At 34.1% G+C, this 19,722-nt stretch overlaps 1 pseudogene; it reads right to left on the minus strand.

Moving 5' to 3' along the window:
- Positions 1-14,658: 14,658 nt before the first annotated feature.
- The window catches only part of LOC143232390 (UDP-glucuronic acid decarboxylase 1-like), a 37,168-nt pseudogene continuing 32,104 nt past the window's right edge, over positions 14,659-19,722 (minus strand).

Here is a 19,722-nt window from a genome sequence, read left to right on the forward strand (position 1 = left end):
CCTAAACTCCTTTTTTTAAATACCTGTTGTTGAATTACGCACGAAGCAACACAATGGGCTATTTCTGCTCTGCCCACTGCGGGTATCGAAACCTGGATTTTAGCGTTGTAAGTCCGCAGACATACCGCTGAGCCACTGGGGGGTAACTAAATACCTCTTACAAAGTCAACTTTCTTAAGGAAGTAGGAGAGAGAAAGAATGAGAAAGTCGTTGTACTACAAAACCACAATTTTTGCCTTACCTAAATATATAGGTAATGAGAAGGTGCATTACTGTGCCTAAAATAAGTAACTTATCTTTAACCAAAAAGGATAAAATAGTACTTTCGTATAATCAAAATAATCCAATAGCCACAATATTGTAATAGCACTTAGTCATGAGTAATGTGTACAGTTCCTTAAGTAATCCTACTGTATTCACGTTTTACACTTTCACGACTTAAACGTAAATCTGCTAGCTTAAAGTGCTAAATTCGAAGTTCGATAACTTCAGTGAACAAAGCGTAGGTAACTTAATATATAGCATTGCGCTAGAACAGAGCACCACTTTAATGAATTTTTGAAAAAGGTAGGCATGAGTTTTTTTTTCATTTTACATTTATAACGTTTTAACAATATACTGCATTACGTTGGGTTAACTATTCATAATTCCTACAAAATAACATTTTATAGCATTTACTTTAAATACACACCGAAATACTTCTTAGTTATTCTAAGAACACGAAATTACTATCATCTATATTACAGAAACATAATATTGTTACACATCGTGCAGTATAACGTAGATGGGTTATCGGGTGATAATGATAGTTTAGCTGAATATTAAGGTTCTGAACACCATAGAGCTGTAAAGAACCATTACACTAAGGATGCCACTGATGTTTACAGGACTCTATAGATGACAAACCACTAGTTTAAACAGGAGAAACTGAAGACCAAAGATTTGGTATAGATAATATTTGCTCTATTCTCAGTGTTAATGTCATATGTGCTATGCTTAGCACATAGTTCTAGTACGTACCCTGTGTTGTAGTTACCCTCTGTGATAACATCACTATGAGATCCTAGATATGCCTCTTAGTGGTGGGGTCTCCTTCTACCTTCTCAGATCTTTGAAAAAAGCATGGATACATAAAATGTCTCACACGACTGTTGTATTATGCGAAGCTTGTGATGCAGTTGCTGGTTCTTAGGTTCTTAAATTTTCGGGTACTTTGGACTTTACATGACTTGAGGTCAATATGTCACAAGGAAGCCCCACGCATTACAGCTCTCATGAAAATGCAAGTTTTTAAAGTTAATTGAGAGATTGTAAACATTGTATAGTATAATTTACAAAACGTTGCCTGTTTGTTTTTTTACAAATTGAGATTTTACTCTATTATCAGTTACGCACATTTTAATTAAACAATAGTTAGAAACTTTTAGTTCTAAAATTTAAAAAGAACTTAATTGAAGTCTCACAATTTTATTTTTTCTTGTGGGTAAAAATGGACATGGATTAAACCAACAGTTTTGCACCTTTCATTCGTTCCAACTAACATTCTATTAACTTGAAAAACATTGCGACTGTTCTTTGTTGGATAGGAAATGGCTTTTTTGAATTACTTTGCTCGAAAGGAAAGTGAACAAACACATGGTCCAATTGCACAAGTGGTGTATATGGAGTCAGTATACTGTATCGTCCAGAAAGCAAGAACTATTGGTTTTAATAGTTATCTCGCTCATGATGTATAATCTCGGTACTGATAAATAACTATGGAAATTCATCAATTCACTTTCCTGTTGGAATGATTGTCAGGGTGGTGAATAAAGTAGAAGTAGCTGTATCAGACAATGATTGCACATCTTCTAAAACATGTGAAGTATTTAAGGTACTTATTGCACAAGGATGATTCAATCAACACATTTCACTCCTCAGAGTTGAAAAGGTTTGCTTTTTTGCTGACTCTTAGAATATTTCGTCAATAATGTTCAGCAATGAATAACTTGATTGGAGCACCTGAAAAACATCCACACGGACTAAATAGCTTATTTCAACATCCAGTTATTTTTATAATTGCTTTAGGCTTTGAGAGTGAAAAAAGATGCACAAATCGCCTTAATACTTCTATCTGATGTTTTAGCAGAAAAGTAGTACAAACTATGAAGCCAATTCTTGCAAAATTTGTTAATCTCAACCGAACTGAGTGGTACAAGTGCCTATTATGTGTCATGATGGAATATCATGCAAAGGACTATAAGATTACAAGATATTTTGCCAAACATTTATTTTTGACTGAAAAATACAGTTTTCTATGACCGTGAAGTATGATATATCCAAAAGAAACGCCCTATATTCCTCCTTCAAATATTTATAGTGGTTAAGGTCTGGTTGAACTGGTTTTAATCGTTCTTTTAGACAGCACGATCCATCGAACTATAAGCTGCAGTGGTTCTATGGCAAAGAAAGTTCATTGAACATGTTTGTAAACTTAAGTCATTTGTAAAACAGTAGAGTGTTATACGAACTGCTTGGTCGAAAATGTTATTTCAGAGAATAGCAAGAACACTATTGTATATATATATATATATATACCTGCTCATTTTATGCAGAGAAAGATGCTGGTACTTATTTGATTGTCCAAAAGGAATCAGGTAAGGAAGTTCCAATGGGGGAACAACTTGATACTTCACGTGGTTGGCTGAAATGTTTATGTTATCTTTCTGATTATTATAAAAAAGATAAGTTGTTAGCTCAGGAATTAGGGTAGTCATTTTCTTAAAAAACCAATTACAGGAAACAAATAACATTATTTGCTATGGAAACTGTATAGAAGATTTTAGTTGTAAAATGTATACAAGATGTAGTGTGTCATCACTGCTTGTTTGTAGAGCAGTTAATATCTGGTGTTAATAAAAATCGTGTAAGCTAACTATGTATTGTAATCCTTACTATCTATGCTACCAGTTGGTGATTTCTACTAGTTCTATGTAATGCATCATGTAACAGCCAACTGGTTATGGACACCTGATGTTACTAGCTGTAATGTCTAAAACAAGGCACTAAAAGTGAAAATGCTTACTAGGTTTACTTGTAAGAACTTTGTGGTCTAAGATGGGGTTTCTTGACGAACATTTACAGGATGTTTATGCAAAAAACCACTGAATGCTGCGTTTATATGTGAAAATGGTTAATTAAGTAACATTTCTTACAAAAATATATGAGAACTGTGCATAACTTTCAAGCACAAAGTGAGGGGTTGTATTTTAATAAGCGTACAAAATGAACCAAGCGGTGTAAAATCATAGTAAAAATGTCTAAATAAATTTAGATTTTGTTTTCATTTATTTTTCATGTGGTGCTAACATTAGTTATTGCATATCCCTTGAATATTGTCAGGTTTTATAGGGCTTTAATTCTTTACAGTAGGTGTCTGCATTGTTAGCGATAAATTTCAACAAACGGACAGGGCAAAATCCGTCAAATACGTCAAAAACAAGTCAAAGATGTGTACAAAAATCCGTTATACAGTTAGTTATTACAGCTGTATCCAGAGTTTTAAATAATTATCTTTTTCTTCGAAGTCCAGATAGGTGGATTCATATATATTAAAACACCCTTTAACAAGACATTATTTTCCTTTATCTCTGTCATCACAATATGATGAATTCACTTATGTTACTCCGTGGGCTACCATAATTGTATTCAAACTTTAAATAATACTCTCTTACGTCAAAAATCCACAGAGGCTGGCACAGTTACTTTGGAACCCCATCAAAAGATGAATTATTATTCTCTTCTCTGTTATTACAATACAGTCTGTATTTATTACACTTTATTAGGTCACCGCTATCCACACTTTATGGCTAACCTCACGATCACCCAGTAATTTAGTAACATTGGTCATGTCGAAGTTTAGAAATACCCGAAGAATGTATTCTCACTATATCTATACATATTTTTTATTTTTGCTTATGGGATGACCCAGTGCACTTTGGGAGAATAGAATGTTGTAAAAATTATATAATGATTAATTTTCTCAGTGTTATTCAGACCTTTTCCCCCTCAGGTACAAATAGAGCTCTATTCAAATATAAAGTAGTCTCACATTCTGTATACACAGAATTAATATGAACATTTTTCGCCTCATGTCGCTCGAAGTGTAAAAGGCTATATTTAAATAAAAAGACATGTTTATTGCGTAGAGTTTATGATTACATAGTAAAAATGCTAAATTCTTAGAGTAAAAATATAAGAGTAGGAAGCATCTTTATGGAATTAAAACTAAATTGAAGTTAAGGTTTTTATACAGATATATATGTGTGTATCAGGTACGTAAGGCTCAAATTCATCTTTTTCCTGTCTTCTTTTTCAATGTTAGTTTCACAAATTACTTACTGAGTGACATCTTCTTCTAGGACTAACAGCTAAACTTTTCATTACACGTGCAGCACACTGGGTAACATGAATCTGACGTTCCACGGTTCGTGTCCCATTATCGCCAAAACAACAACAAAACTTCAACAAATCGGCACTTTTAGGACGTGGATGCCTCATAAGAATAATCGTCAAATCTCACAATCGGTCTCAGAGAAATATTCCACGAGTTAACAGTGGTTAGTGTTTACTAGGAGCTCTCTTCCTTCTATTCAGTCTATCACTTCAAAATTAGTAATTTTAAAATTTAACTTTGCGCTAACTACAATAAACGAACCAATTATGTTTCTCTATTAGTTGTTTATAATCCCAGAACTTAACACCTTTCACAAAGACGGGTAAAATATGAAGGTTAAGAGGTTATTGCGTGTTTATATATACATATATATATGTGTGTGTGTGTTTAAGTTACTTTCTTGAAACTAAACAGGAAAATTTAGAATTAAAGCTCAGTATATTTAATTGTTTTAATAGAAAAGAAGGCTACAAATGTAAGCGTGACAACAACACATTTAAAAACTATTTGATTTTATGTGTTGTTGTCATGCTTGTTGTCCTGTCATATAATATGTAGTTTAATCCATGTTAGTGCTCGACTCCTACCTATGTAACAAACCCTAACGCCTTTAAAACACTTAAAACCGGAAGAGATTAATTTCCTAACATTATCAATAATGTCTCAAATGAACAACACCGTAGCTTAAAATGAACAAAACAGCCTGACGTGAAAAGACTGAGATATAATAATTCAATTTCCTCTATAACTTATTGTACTAATACATCTTTATAAGTGCAGTTGTTTCAAAATGTTAGACTCGTTTCTATACTTAATTACATGTTTTAGGCAGCCAAAATACGTCCAGCTTGCTTATCTTGTCCTTTGAAAAAGATCTGCACAGTAGATGGCTAAGCCATGATTTGCCTATCCTTCACACTTGGCCATGTTGCTAGTAAACATTTAAGCTTATCTCAACAGCTTATCTGGCGTATGAATTCTATGTGAAAAATAAATAGATAAGAAGTTGTAGTTTCTATTTTCTGTTAATCTGGATGACAGAGCACGGTAGGGATTGTGTTGAAACTTTATAATATATGTAATCCCGCGGAAAGTTCATTTTCTAATATTTGTAAAGAAGTACAAGGAACGCCTACAAGTGGCAACTTAAGCCATGATTCTAATTTGTATTAATTTAAACATGAATTTTTATTTGTATCAGAATTTTGTAAGAAAGACAGTATAACAAAACCATACACGAGAGTTGTACGCGCTCAAATGTATTTACAATATTTGTTTTATTGATTTCGTTTGAGTTTAAACTATTATATTTATTGATCCAAAATAACTGATCCTGAAAATAAAAGTTTTCATTATATAATTTACATTCATTGTTGATAATTTAGGTATAAACCTTTATGTCACAGACACTCGATCTCTACAAAAAAAAAAAAAGGTTATATTCGTGAACCTGAAACGTGAAGAAGACTGGTATTGTGGTTGGCTACATGTGAAATAAAAGATACATAAAGGTGTTAAAGTGAAAACGAAAATAAAACTATTTCATTGTAAGAATGTCAGAAAAGGAATATGACTGGATTAGTAATAGGGTCATCACACTGTTTGGTAGATGTTGAATTTAAATAAAATAAAATAAATTATATTTAGATGAAGAATTAACGTTATGAAGTTTTGAGATAGCTATTTGTGGGACAATAAAATTATTTCTGAGCAATGTTCCGTTGCTAACACTGAGACATTATCACATACAACATTTCATTGTTGAGGCGAAACATCATTCAGAAATAAATTTGTCATCCCAAAAATGGTTGTCTCAAAACTTCAGAACGTAATAATACCACAGACAGAGTGCAGATATTAAGGCAACAATATCCCAAAATACTTTAAACAAATTACTGATAATTATTGTGGAATTTGCAATGAAATCACATTTCATTTGACTGCAAGGTTGTATTCTATCAGAAGAACAACCACCCTCTATCATAATTCATAATCTCACTCGGTACTATTTTACGTACTGAATAACAGATTGTAGCCAATATGATTCTGTGGGATCTTGAGCTTCAGTCCTTCAAATCCTTGTGTTAATATATATATATATATATATATATACACTGCTGGCCAAAATCTTCAGGCCAATGAACATAAAGAAAAAATATGCATTTTGCATTGTTAGACTCAACCACTTATTTGAGTAGAGCTTCGAAAGATGAAAATAAGAAAAGGGAAAATAAAAATAATACACTCTTTTAGCATTTAATAGAGAAAATGTGAACATTATGAAATTAACTTAAATACCAGATGGTCAAACGTTTAAGACCATACCAAAAAGAAGTCCTAAACAGGGTATAAAATGCCCAACAAGAGGTCTCAGTAGTGAGTTGCACGGCCGTCATTGCGAATAACTGCAAACATCCGCTTTGGCATGGTCGATATAAGCATTTACAGAAGACTGGCTGGAATGTTATTTCAAGTAGTGAAGATGGCTTCATGAAGATATGTCATGCACTGTTTGGAATTGATGTCCATTTCTATAGACTTTCCTTGCCGTCCACCCCCAAACATTTTCTATGTTTTCAGTTCAGGCGAACACGCTGGATGGTCAAAAAGAATCACATTATTCGCCATGGAAAATTCCTTTGCCCTGCGGGCATTGTGGATTGCAGTGTTGTCCTGCTGAAAGATCCAGTCATTTCCATACAAGCGAGGGCCTTCAGTCAATAAGGATACTCTCTCCAACATGGCAATGTAGCCAGCTGCTGTTTGACGCCCCTGTATAACCTGAGCTCCATTGTTCCGTGGAAGGAGAAAGCACCCCAGATCATGATGGAACCTCTTCCACTGTGTCGTGTAGAAGATGTCTCCGGTGGGATATCCTTATCGTGCCAGTAACGTTGGAAGCCATCTAGACCATCCAGGTTAATTTTTTTCTCATTAGAGAACAAAACCTTTGTCCACTTTTATACGTCCCATGTTTGGTGCTTCTCAGCAAAGTTTAACCGAACTGTTTCGTGGTGTGGAGGGAGGCGTGACCTTTGAAGACGTTTACGGTTTTTAAAGCTTTTCTCTTGTAGATGCCGTATTATTGACAACTTGAAATTCTCGTTCCGTATCCCTCAGGATCTTGTAAGAAATTTGCAACAGCAGTTTTACTACACCCAATCTCACCAGCGATGGCACGTTGAGAGAGACCTTATTTTTGCAACTCGACAATTCTGTCACGTTCAAACTCTGTCAACGTTTTAGCCTTTGCCATGTTTTTACCCAATGTAACACTGGAGATGTCAGTGGGAGATGTTGACAACGCTAATGCTTGAACACAAATAACTAATAGTGTTCACATTTTCCCTATTAAATGCTAAAAAGGTTTTTATTTTTATTTTCCCTTTTCTTATTTTCATCTTTCGAAGCTCTACTAAAATAAATGGTTGAGTCTAACAACGCAAAATACTTATTTTTTCTTTATGTTCATTGGCCTTAAGATTTTGAACAGCGGTGTATATACATATATATATCACACTTATCATGAATATTTTTCATTGCGTTAGGGCTATCTAAAATCACCCAAGCTAATCAAACTCTGTTTGATATTATTGAGATTATGACTAAAAATGCTGTTAACAGCAAAAACACCCATGTGAAGATTAAATGTATTATAAATATTTCAGGTTTTGGCTTTCTTGTGTGCTGATTTATGGTATCAGATTCACCTGGTCTGTTCGTTATACAGGATTAGTTTCACTAGTGTATGAGAAGTGGACATGATCTAGTGATTAACTTGTCACGCTACAAGGTATGAGATCCTTAGTTTGATCTGTAACATGCCAATGAAGATGTTACGCACATTTAATTGTAAAGTTTATAACTGTAACAGTTAACATTACTATTCTATAAAGAATAACTGTATAGGCGGTAAGTGCTAGTGAATAGTCGCTCTCACTCTGGTTAGCAGTTATAAATTATAGAGACTATGTCTGAACCTTAGGAGGTTGTATATGATGCCATTTACTTCATATCTACAATGTTAGGTTTACTGTTGATCAGAACTTTTTAATAATCACCTTTAATATATAGAATTAACTACATATTCAAATATTATTAAAAGTTCCGTTCTAATAAGTTTATATCAATTTGTCGACCTTAATTGTTCCATAGATATTTACTGACCAGCTTCAATATAAGTAACGTACTGGTTTACCCAGCTCCCAAATCACTGAAGAATCCAATCCAATCCTTAGCAGTTATTTAGGTTTAAAATATTTACGCATCGAAATGGCTTGAGAGATGATCAGAGGTGGTCGAAAACCTTTATTTTCTCTTCACTCGGCCCAGCATGGCCAGGTGGTTAAGGCACTCGAGTCATAATCCGAGGGTTGCAAGTTCGAATCCCCATCACACAAAACATGTTCGCCCTTTCAGCTGTGGGAAAATTATAATGTGACGGTCAACCCTACTATTCGTTGGTAAAAGAGTAGTCGAAGAGATGGCGTTGGGTGGTGATAACTAGCTGCCTTCCCTCTAGTCTTACACTGCTAAATTAGGGACGGCTAGCACAGATAGCCCTCGAGTAGCTTTGTGCGAAATTCCCAAACAAAAAAAAAACAAAAAAAACTTCACTTGTGCGCCTGCAGGAAGGGATAAGAGGGAGCATTTCCCCTACACTTGACAAAAAATTGCACATATTATGATGTAAACGTAACTAAATATTTTATTTTTTATTAAAACTGTAAATTTGTTTTTACGTTTAAACACACGTAACACATAATCTTTAGTCTGTTAACTTACACCATAAAAGTTGATTTCCTGTATGTTCGTTTTCTCCCCCTGAAAATATTTCTGTTGGTGCCCACGACTCTATTCGCGAAAATTACTTGAGTTATAGATTTAAGGCGAGAATTTATAGCCAAATGTTTAAGTTTTTTAATACTTGATACGGAGTCATGACAGATGTTTTGGTCATTTTAACATTAGTAGGTGGTTTAGTAACGGTTGATGGTTGAGTGCGAGCGTTAGCGTAATGAAAGGCAACTCAAGACGTCCGAGAGAGCCATGTGTACCTGGAGGGAGAAGAGATTGATTCTTGCTGCTGACAGGGTGGTTCTAGGTAACCAGGTCCAGCCTAAGACACGGTCTGGAAGTAAATATAAAAGTAATGGAATGTTAATCGAAGAATTAAGATATATGTTCGTTGAAATATTTAACAATTAACTGGGTGTTATAGTTTTAGACACGGATTTTAGATTTAATATTAATATTCATAGAAACTTGTGGTAAATACTAAATGAGTAAATAAATTCGTATATCTGGAGGGGTGGAGCAGGAATACCCCAAGAAAACTAACTTTGGATTACCCTAAATACGTCTAAATAATTTGTCCCGAAAATGACAAAAAACAACAATTGTTAAACTCCATTATTCTAGATTTTAGAATAAACTTGCGGAATAAAATATCAAAGGAAGGTTGTAACCAAGCTCGTCGTCGGCGGTGGGTGCAGATCTTAGGGAGAAAGTATTTAGTCGTCTTGAGAAAATTCCTGTAGAATGAAATTTGGGAGTGTTTCATTAGGCGGAGGGCGATGGTGGATAGTACCTTTGAGGGGTTACTGTTATGTGTGGTTCATGTGGTGTTACTATGTGTTTTTTAGTCTGGATTCTCCTCTTTTTTTGGGGAATTTGTGCTGTGTTTCCTGGTTGCTTAGCAGCGTATTTTCTGTTGATGTTTGCATATCCAGCTTGGTGATCTGTGGTGTTTTTCTTCCTGGTCGATGTGATTTGTGTAGGCTTGTCTTCATGGGCTGTTGATGCTTTGCTGGAGGTTGGTGGTTTGATATCAGAGTTCAGCGTTCTGCTTATAGTAGTGATCTATTGCGAGTGTCTAGATGAAGGCTGATTTTGGTGGTTTGTGATTAAAGGTGGGCGTCGATTTGATCTTTCAGCTCCTAATTGGAAAAGAAAGTGTGTGTATTTGTTTTCTTAAAGCAAAGCCACATCAGGCTACATGTTGAGCCCACCTAGGGAACTCGAGCCCCTGAGTTTAGCGTTGTAAATCCGCAGACATACCGCTGTACTGGCGGGGGATAGGAAAATGGAATGAAAACATCCGTTAGTTAGTATGCGGTTAGCGGTTGTTTTAGAAGGTGTTATTATTTTTATGTTCGTAGTTCTGGATCGGATCCAGTGGGGACATGTATGTTGTAATTCGTGGTTGTTTCTAATGTTGATATATATTTTTTTTAATATGAAACAGTCGACACCTCCAAGAAAGACAGAGTGGTTAAAAACTCGGCACTGAATACCGTTGTAGTGTTTATAAGATGGTCCTTAACGTTTATCACCTAGCTTGTTCCCCAACACTAGTTGTTTTTAAATATGGCGGACAATCATCGTAGCTAGCTATGACTGCATGCGTTCTTCAATGACATACAATACTAACAATGATATAAATACCAAGTGTGCAATGCATATCCCAGAATAAACGTTCCTAAATTGTTTTGTTATTCAGGCTTGAGAAATATCCTTACACTCAAACGTGGCGACGTGAATAGCCTAATAAATGACCAACAGTGTATTTTGAAATTGAAATTAATCAGCTATTTTATCTCTTTCGTATCTCAACACTCAACTCAACTGTTGTATTTAACTATTTGAATAACCAATTTTCTTGTCTACGACTGTAAGTACAGTCAGAAATTGTGCAGTCGGGAGTCATCACTTTACGTGTGTCAAAGAACTACTAAGTTACACATTTGCAGCTGTCATGGTTAATTAATTGTTTTTACCTGATAATTAACTTGACGTGATGGCTGCCAACACTATTGATGTTTGTGAAATGGTGTAATTTTTAAAACTACGATGGATTATTAAGTTCATAAGTGTATGTGTCGTTGTTTTTGTGCAAGGTGATATTAGGTACATACGAGGTGAGAACTTGAAAATAACGTTTCAGATTTACACTTTTAACTGCGTGTGCTGTCAAGTATCTAACGTCAGCCATATATTAATGTACTTTCACCATAGATAAACCCGGAAGCTTCCCAGACGTCTGTAAGAATATGATTCTTCAACAAATTCAAACTCAAACGTCGTTGCTGGCAACTTATTTCACCCCTTCCTTCTTGAAAATGAGGTTTACTGTTTAAGTACTTCTATATGGTTCATTATTAGGTTTACATTCTGTAGCGAAACAAGGAAACTTATTTAAGTTCTTTACATTTCATTAAGAGCAGTTTAAGAGAGAATCTGGTATTTCATGAACCCGAAGAGCGGCTCTTGTTTATCAGTGTTTAATTACATTATAAATGCCGTTTTAACTAATTAGATAATTAAAGACTTTTTTTTCAGAAAAGACTTCTCAGATCCTTCAGAATAACATGCACGTGCATTTACTGGGCCCCTTGCCAGTTAAGAGCCGGTTTCATAATCATAAAAAAAGCTTTTTCAGATTCCTAAGGGAAATTTTAACGCATTAAACTAGTAACTTCATGTAATTTTATTTTAAAAAATACCAATAATAAAATCTTGCAGATTTCCTGTGCAATCCCACTCTTCTGGATAGAACATACACATGTACATAAGACAATCTACCAAACTTCTTTTCGTTTCATTTCTGAATAAAAATTTTTTCTACTTCGGATAAATATTTGATTCAGAAACGCGAACTATCACCCACCTGGTGGCTAGGACGCTCAACTTGCAATATGTAAGCCAAGGATTCGAATCTCTGTCACCGAACTTTTAGTGACAGAGGGCGTTATAATGTAAGTCAATCCCACTATTCATTGGTAAAGCAATAGCCCAAGAGTTTGCGGTGGATGGTGTTGATTAGTTGTCTTATCTCTAGTTTATCGCTGTTAAATTAGGAACGGCTAGAGCAAATATCTCTTGAAAAACTATGCGTGATATTCCAAACATGTAAAACTCTATGACATGGAGTAAATAGCATTTCACCTGCCAAACAAAAAAAAATTATATCTACCAGAATAACTGCTGTTTTGTTAAACATTAAACGCTGGAATTAATAAATGCAAGTTAGGTTTTCTGCAACAGTATAAACTTGTACTTAAAGTCAAGTCACAGAGCAATGTGTCAGTTTGTCGTTTGTTAAATTGCTTCAGTTTGTTTGTTTTGGAATTTCGCACAAAGCTACTCGAGGGCTATCTGTGCTAGCCGTCCCTAATTTAGCAGTGTAAGACCAGAGGGAAGGTAGCTAGTCATCACCACCCACCGCCAACTCTTGGGCTACTCTTTTACCAACGAATAGTGGGATTGACCGTCACATTATAACGCCCCCACGGCTGGGAGGGCGAGCATGTTTGGCGCGACTCGGGCGCGAACCCGCGACCCTCAGATTACGAAGTGCACGCCTTAACGCGCTAGGCCATGCCAGGCCTAAATTGCTTCAGATAAAAACAAATTAGTTTTACTTGTTTGTAGTGTATAATATTGTTGTGGTCCATTTATTCACAGCTCTTTATACTTAGATATACAAACTTGAATGTGATAATTAAAATAAATGTTACACATCCGTGTAATTAAAGTAGTAACGTGGGTGCGTGCATGCGTAGAAAGCTTTTAAAATTTCAATAAACCATGCAGACATGAAATAAGAAGTGGGAAAGTACAGATGACGTCACTATATGCGTGAGGAAGTGGTAATTACAGATAGTACTTTTAACTGAAAGAAGAAATGTTTAAAAAATGAATCCCTCATCCCTCAGAGCCACCATCTCAGACAGTGGTATGTTAAGGTTTCATGTGTGTTAATATCTAATTTCTTTATAGACTTTCAGAGAGTGTCGGCACCTACAAACATGTAAAACTCTATGACATGGAGTAAATAGCATCTCAACACCCCGTTGAGATTTAATATTTGCTCCCGATACCCAGCTTTTGTTTAGTTTAGAATTACGCACAAAGCTATACAATGGGCTATCTGTGCTCTGCCCATCACGTATTGAAACCCAATTTTTAGCCGTGCGTGTCTGCAGACATACCACTGTGCCACTTGTGGGCTCCAGGTTTTGAAACCGTTGCTAGATCCGGTGACTCTTATTAGATAAGTCAGTGGGTTTGTTATTTTTAATCAGGTCATTCGGTTTAGTGTCTTTTGAATTTGAGGTTTTTGATGGGTATCGCGTGTTGTGGAATAGGTTTAAACTCACAATTACTAAGACGGCCCACACGGCCTTCAGACTCATTCAGAACTCCACGTTCCAAACCTTTTGCACGAGTATCCTATTCATGTCACGTAATATTAATTACTTTAAATATAAAGCAATGCCTTATATTTTATGAACTCTGTGCATTCAAATACACGATCTAAAAAAGTATAAGCGAAGCACGAACACACAAATTCACTTTTAATTTAGTTCTTTCTTATTTTTGTAAACTTTAAAATATAGTTTGAGAGCATTAAATCCTTATTCAAACTGTTTATCTCAAAACATGGTGTTTATCGACAGGAATATCCTTAAGATTGTAGTGATCTAGTTAGTTATTTAACAACTTAATGAATCAACTTTTCAGCTTGGTTGGTTACAGCATTTGTTTTTGTTTTTCCTTTTGTTTGTCCAACACTGTTGGACACAGGACTGAATCTCTGTTTGCTGGTTCTCCTGAAAGGTTAAACAAAAACAATTTGCTTCTTTGTTTTGAATTTCGTGCAAAGCTACACGAAGCTATCTACAAAAAAACCAAAAAAACTTGTAATTCGGCCAGACTTATGACCTCCTCAAATCGACTCAACATATTTTGATGTTTCAAGTTCATCATCAGAAGTGAAACTGCAGTATATAACAGTGTCATACTTACACTTTTAACCAATTCATGTGACCTGTGTGGGGAGTTACTATTTCTGCATAATACTTAAAGGAAGTTCCTCCACTTTCTCACACAAATATTCTTTGGACCTTTGTTTCTATTAAATAATTCATTATCTTTCTTATTTGTTGTTTTAACATAACCTTATACACAAGTGCCAAGAAACAATACTCAACTACACAGTTGTTTCATTTAGAACATTGTTTAATTTCTTATGTCTTTCTCTGAAACAAATAACAATTAAATTAGTTTGGGTCTTCTTATAACATTTTCGTTTTTACCAACCATATAGTACTAAATTGTACTATAGCAACTTTTGTGCCACATCTATGTATGTTTGTGTCTGTACGTCTGTGTCTCAGTGTATGAAAAAACATATCATACCTATCAAACACACAACCAAATCATGGTTAGTTATAAACTTTATTTCTCACTTTGCAAAGAACAACAAAAATCCTCAAATTAAAACAATTTTTAATTTTACCATAAAAAAACATTTGTGATTTACACACAATTTTAAAATATATTCAAGTTAAAAAATAATCCCTCTGTACACCACTGATTCACCAAAAAACTATAAAAACAGAAACAGCAATTTGTATCCAATTGATTACATACATTAACTTATAGAACAAATTAAGATTTATGAGTATTAATTCCATTTAAATCAACTAATGTTTGTTATTTCTCTTATTACTCACTACATACTTCCTTGACCATGTGCACTAGTCATAGGTGTTTTTAATTTTTTGGCATTTCAACTTCTTCTCTAAAACATTCTACAGTCTTTCTTAAACCTTCTTGTACTGTCACCTAGAAACAAAATAATTTCATTATTTCAATTGGTTATTATCTAAGCCTCATCCAGCTCTCAGTGCATAAGGAAAGAAATAACCCTCATCAAAAATAATCTCAAAAATAAGACTGAACGTACAAAAACAGAACTGTGACTGTATATTAACAACTGATTTCTAAGAGTTACTAACCTAATAAAAATAAAAATATTTTAATCAACAAAACACGAAATTGTAATTCCCATTGATGAAGTGTTTAAGAGTCAAAGAAATTACACTTTAGATAAAAGACAATTTTTCAAATTTTTTTCTACCTATTTAGCTTTTTGGATGCTGCATTGACCAAAGCACCATATATATTAAGTGATAAATAGAAATAAGCTAAACAAGTGAAGTTTATGATATATCTATAGTTCAGCAGGTTTAGCTAAAATATTGTAACTAAAACAAATACAAATGCCCTTAGAACTATGACAAAAAATCCCAGTTTTCTTTATTTCTAATCATAAGCACATTTTGTTTAAATGTATAGTTGTATAATACATCTAGGATTCTGGCTAGGATTTTATCAGTGGCTGTTTGCTAATAAGTCCTTTTGATTGGAGGTTGCCGGGCAGTCAGAAACCAAAGGATTAGACTAGGAGATGCCAGGTTAATCTAATTTTCACTCTTCAACACTTAAACAAATTTACAAGAATTCACTAATCAATTAAAGAAAATCAAGTGTTTTAATTTTCTGTTACAATTTATGCTCTTGAATAAACTGAAGAGTACCAGATATGTGCTTCATGCCATGTAGTACTACCAATTCCAACCTAGTGTGGGTAAAACCTCTGATTCTTTGTATTAGCATCACACCAAATACCCTCTTTTCAGTCAAAGAAACGAGCACAACAAAATAAGGAAACCTTAAAAGCACTGAGTGCAATATTATAATAAATTTTATTTATAAAGACCTTTTAAAAATCCATATTTAAAATGATCATACAGTAAAAGTTACTTGTTTTAAGGGAACATATATTTGGTTGACACAGATCTCTACTAAAGATGTTTCAGTTCAACATGGAGTGTGGTCAGTGTGAACAATAAGAACAACCTGGCATTCAAGTATGCTTAAAAATTAGAATGTTATTAAAGTTCTGAATTATCCTTGATTATTCTAGTTAAAGGATTGTTTTTAGCCAATCTTTAGTTTCATGGAACCAGTTGACAAGTCTAAACATTGTTCCCAAGAAAATCCCAGGAATTTTTTTTTCTACTGTGTTTGTTGCCCCCACAAAAATTCATATAACTTTCCAGTATGCAATTTAGAAAACAAAAAACATATTCACCAGATTAAGTTGCTACAAAAACCACTGTAATTCACTTCGTTTTCCACCTAACATATAAATTGGTTAAAACAATTTCATTGTTTCTTCAATCAGTGTCTTTGGTCCAAAGTGACAGAGGTTAAACAGCAAACTGTTTATCTTTATGGCTATAAAAAACAGATGATATATGATTTATGTACTGTACAATTTGCTCTTTCCGTTCATTATATAAATTACCAATAGGAATATCGGAGAGAATTGCAGACATTTTTTGAATACAGGATATAATAGAAGGACACTGTATGTATGTTTGATATTCTAGTTTGCATCTCAGTAAAAGCAAGAAGCTTGGAGAATATAAATTTATATTTATGGCTTATGAATATCTACACTGTAAATGTGTAATCTATCATAAGATCAGGAAATCATTTAGGGGTAGAAATAAAACCAAAAACTGGACAACTTAGAACGAAAGAAGAGTCATATGATACAAAGAAGTGAAGTTATTTAAGTATTTCTTTTTGAAATTCAGAAGTTAAAACTTATATATTGAAATACGAATTATAAACCATGTTGATATGTCAAATGTATTGACATGCATTGAAATAAAGTTATTAAATGAAATTTTAAATATAACTTCCTGAAAATCTTTCAACATGTATGTTTTGACCAACACACACCAAAAGAGTTTGGCCTGTCATGGTGTTTAAGGTTTACAGGTTCAAATCCCAACACCAAATATGCTTACACTTTTAGTCATGGGGATGTTAAAATGTAATGGTAAATCCCATTATTTTTTGGTAAAGGGTAGTCTGAAAGCTGGCAGTGGTTGGTGGTGACTAGCTGCCTTACCTCTAGTCTATCACTTCATAATTAGACATCTAATGCAGTAGCTGTGTATAAAATTCAATAAACAAACAAGCTTGAAAAATCAATAATTATAATACATGAATCTCTGCGGGAAACAGAGTACAAAAAGTTTTTCCATCCTTAGGTTGGCTTTTTATGGTGGCAAGAGAGGCCTAAAAGATGAACCTTAAAAAAGCAATCTGAAAGCAAAATCTATGAAATAAAGCAAGAATTATAATAAAGCTTCTCTTTTACCAGAATTTCCCAAAGTGTTACTTCACCCACGTGATGTGACAAGTTCTATCTGGAGAAAGAAAAGTGAGGGTTTCTGGAATCCTATCTCTACAAATGATCAATACATGGGATTCGCAACAACTAATAAATGACTTTGTTAGCAACTTAGCTACATACAAAGAAAAACAGACATAACCATATTAGCTTTTCTAACAATCTGAGTTTGTCTAAGGAAAAGAATAATATGGTTCTTTACTTTGCACACCCAGTTTACTCAAGCTTCTTGTTTGTTTGTTTGTTTTTTAATTTCACACAAAACTACTCGAGGGCTATCTGCGCTAGCCTTCCCTAATTTAGCAGTGTAAGACTAGAGGGATGACAGAGAGTCATTACCACCCACTGCCAACTCTTGGGCTACTCTTTTACCAACAAATAGTGGGATTGACCATCATATTATAACACCCCCATGGCTGAAAAGGCGAGCATGTTTGGTGCAACAAGGATACTTTACTCAAGCTATTCACTAATTACAGAAACCTATAATGAAATTTTGAAAGTTTCATGAATAAAAAAAATGAATGTTGAAGAAAACCAAGTAAAATCTGTAAACTCATGAACAGTTCAATATCACCAAATATCACATATTCTAATTCAAAACTCTAGTACATTGTCTTATGTTTGTCTAAAATAAGTCAGTAATTTATGGTTTTGTTTTGCTTAGATTAGTAACAAGCCTACCAGTATTTTATTTTAAATATACCAGATTAAATATATCTCACCATTACCACCAATGGAACACTTATTGCATCCTGTTTTTCACTTGGTGTGGTATAGGTCCTACAATTACTTCCAATTTATATGAAACATCACACACAAATATTTCAGTCCTAAAAACAGAACACATTCTCTCAAATCATTATGCACATCATGTTTTTCTTCATGACAAACTGATAGTGATGCACATACAGTAATCAATAATAACTAACATTTCTTTCATAAACATCCCTATATAACTCTAAATATACCATGTTACTGTACTGCCATCTATGAGATTATAAGTTATAACTTTATTATTTTTGTACTTAAATACAAAATTGAGCAGAAGCAAGCCATTTTCATCACAAGCCAAAAGAACTGGATCATGCATCATGCTTTCAGCTGCAGTTATATTAACACACACACACTATTATAGCAAACAATGAAACAAATTTACTATCATAGTCATGTATACCAACACCCTCCATGTATAACACAGCTTCACTATGTCAGCATCAGAGTTTTTAACAAATGGACAACTCTTCATCATCTGGCAAAATAATCAACTTATGTTACTCTGATGATACTACACACACACACAAAGAGATTATTCCTGCAAATGTTGTAATACAATCTGTCTTCCATGTTTCCAAGTAGTGGCAACAGTTAGTATGAGAAAATGAGGTATAGACATAAAAAGAGGTGAAAACTGCTGTTCAGTCTTTAAGACATGGTGGTTTACTGATGATCTGTTTTTTTACTTAGATTTGAGGATCCATAATGAAAGAAAAACGATTCACTGCCCACTAACCCAATCCACAATGGGACCCTATAAGAGCATACAGATGCAATGCCAGGATTCCAAAAGCACTATATCCAATCACCAGCATCCACAACACCCATTAGAATGTCCAACACTAGTACTCAGTTGACCCTGAGTAGAAACTTCTTCAACAGTATATTCATCAAGATTTCCTAAATTGACAGGTTGTGAATAATTTCCATTCATTAATGCAACAAGTCCTTCCACAAGATCAGAGATATACTGAAAGGCTCGAGTCTGTTTTCCTGAGCCATAAATCTGAAGGAAAACATTCTTATTATTTCTTTTTTCTATTATGAAAGTTGCTCAAGTATGTGGTAACATCATAAATACTTTGGCTAAAATATACTTAATTTATTTCAATACTACTTTTTGTATATCAGAGTAGATGATGTATAATATACTCTAGAAACTATAAATGTTTAAGAAACAAGATTAACACTGTGGTGAAGTAATTCTTGATGACAAGAAACACACTTGAAATAAAAATGTATCTCAGAATGGCTGATATGGGTATTAACATTTTATTAATAAGGAGAGAACAACATTAAGATGACCTAGGAAAGTCAAAATGTCGTTCTCACCTTATCAATGAAAGTGTTAATACCCATACCAGTCATTCTGAGTGACAAGATTAACACTGATATCTCTTTACTTTTTTGCTTCTTCATAATTACGCCTATTAACACGAGAAAAAAATTC

This window comes from Tachypleus tridentatus, chromosome 1 (assembly GCF_004210375.1).
Source record: "Tachypleus tridentatus isolate NWPU-2018 chromosome 1, ASM421037v1, whole genome shotgun sequence".
Lineage (NCBI taxonomy): Eukaryota > Metazoa > Arthropoda > Merostomata > Xiphosura > Limulidae > Tachypleus > Tachypleus tridentatus.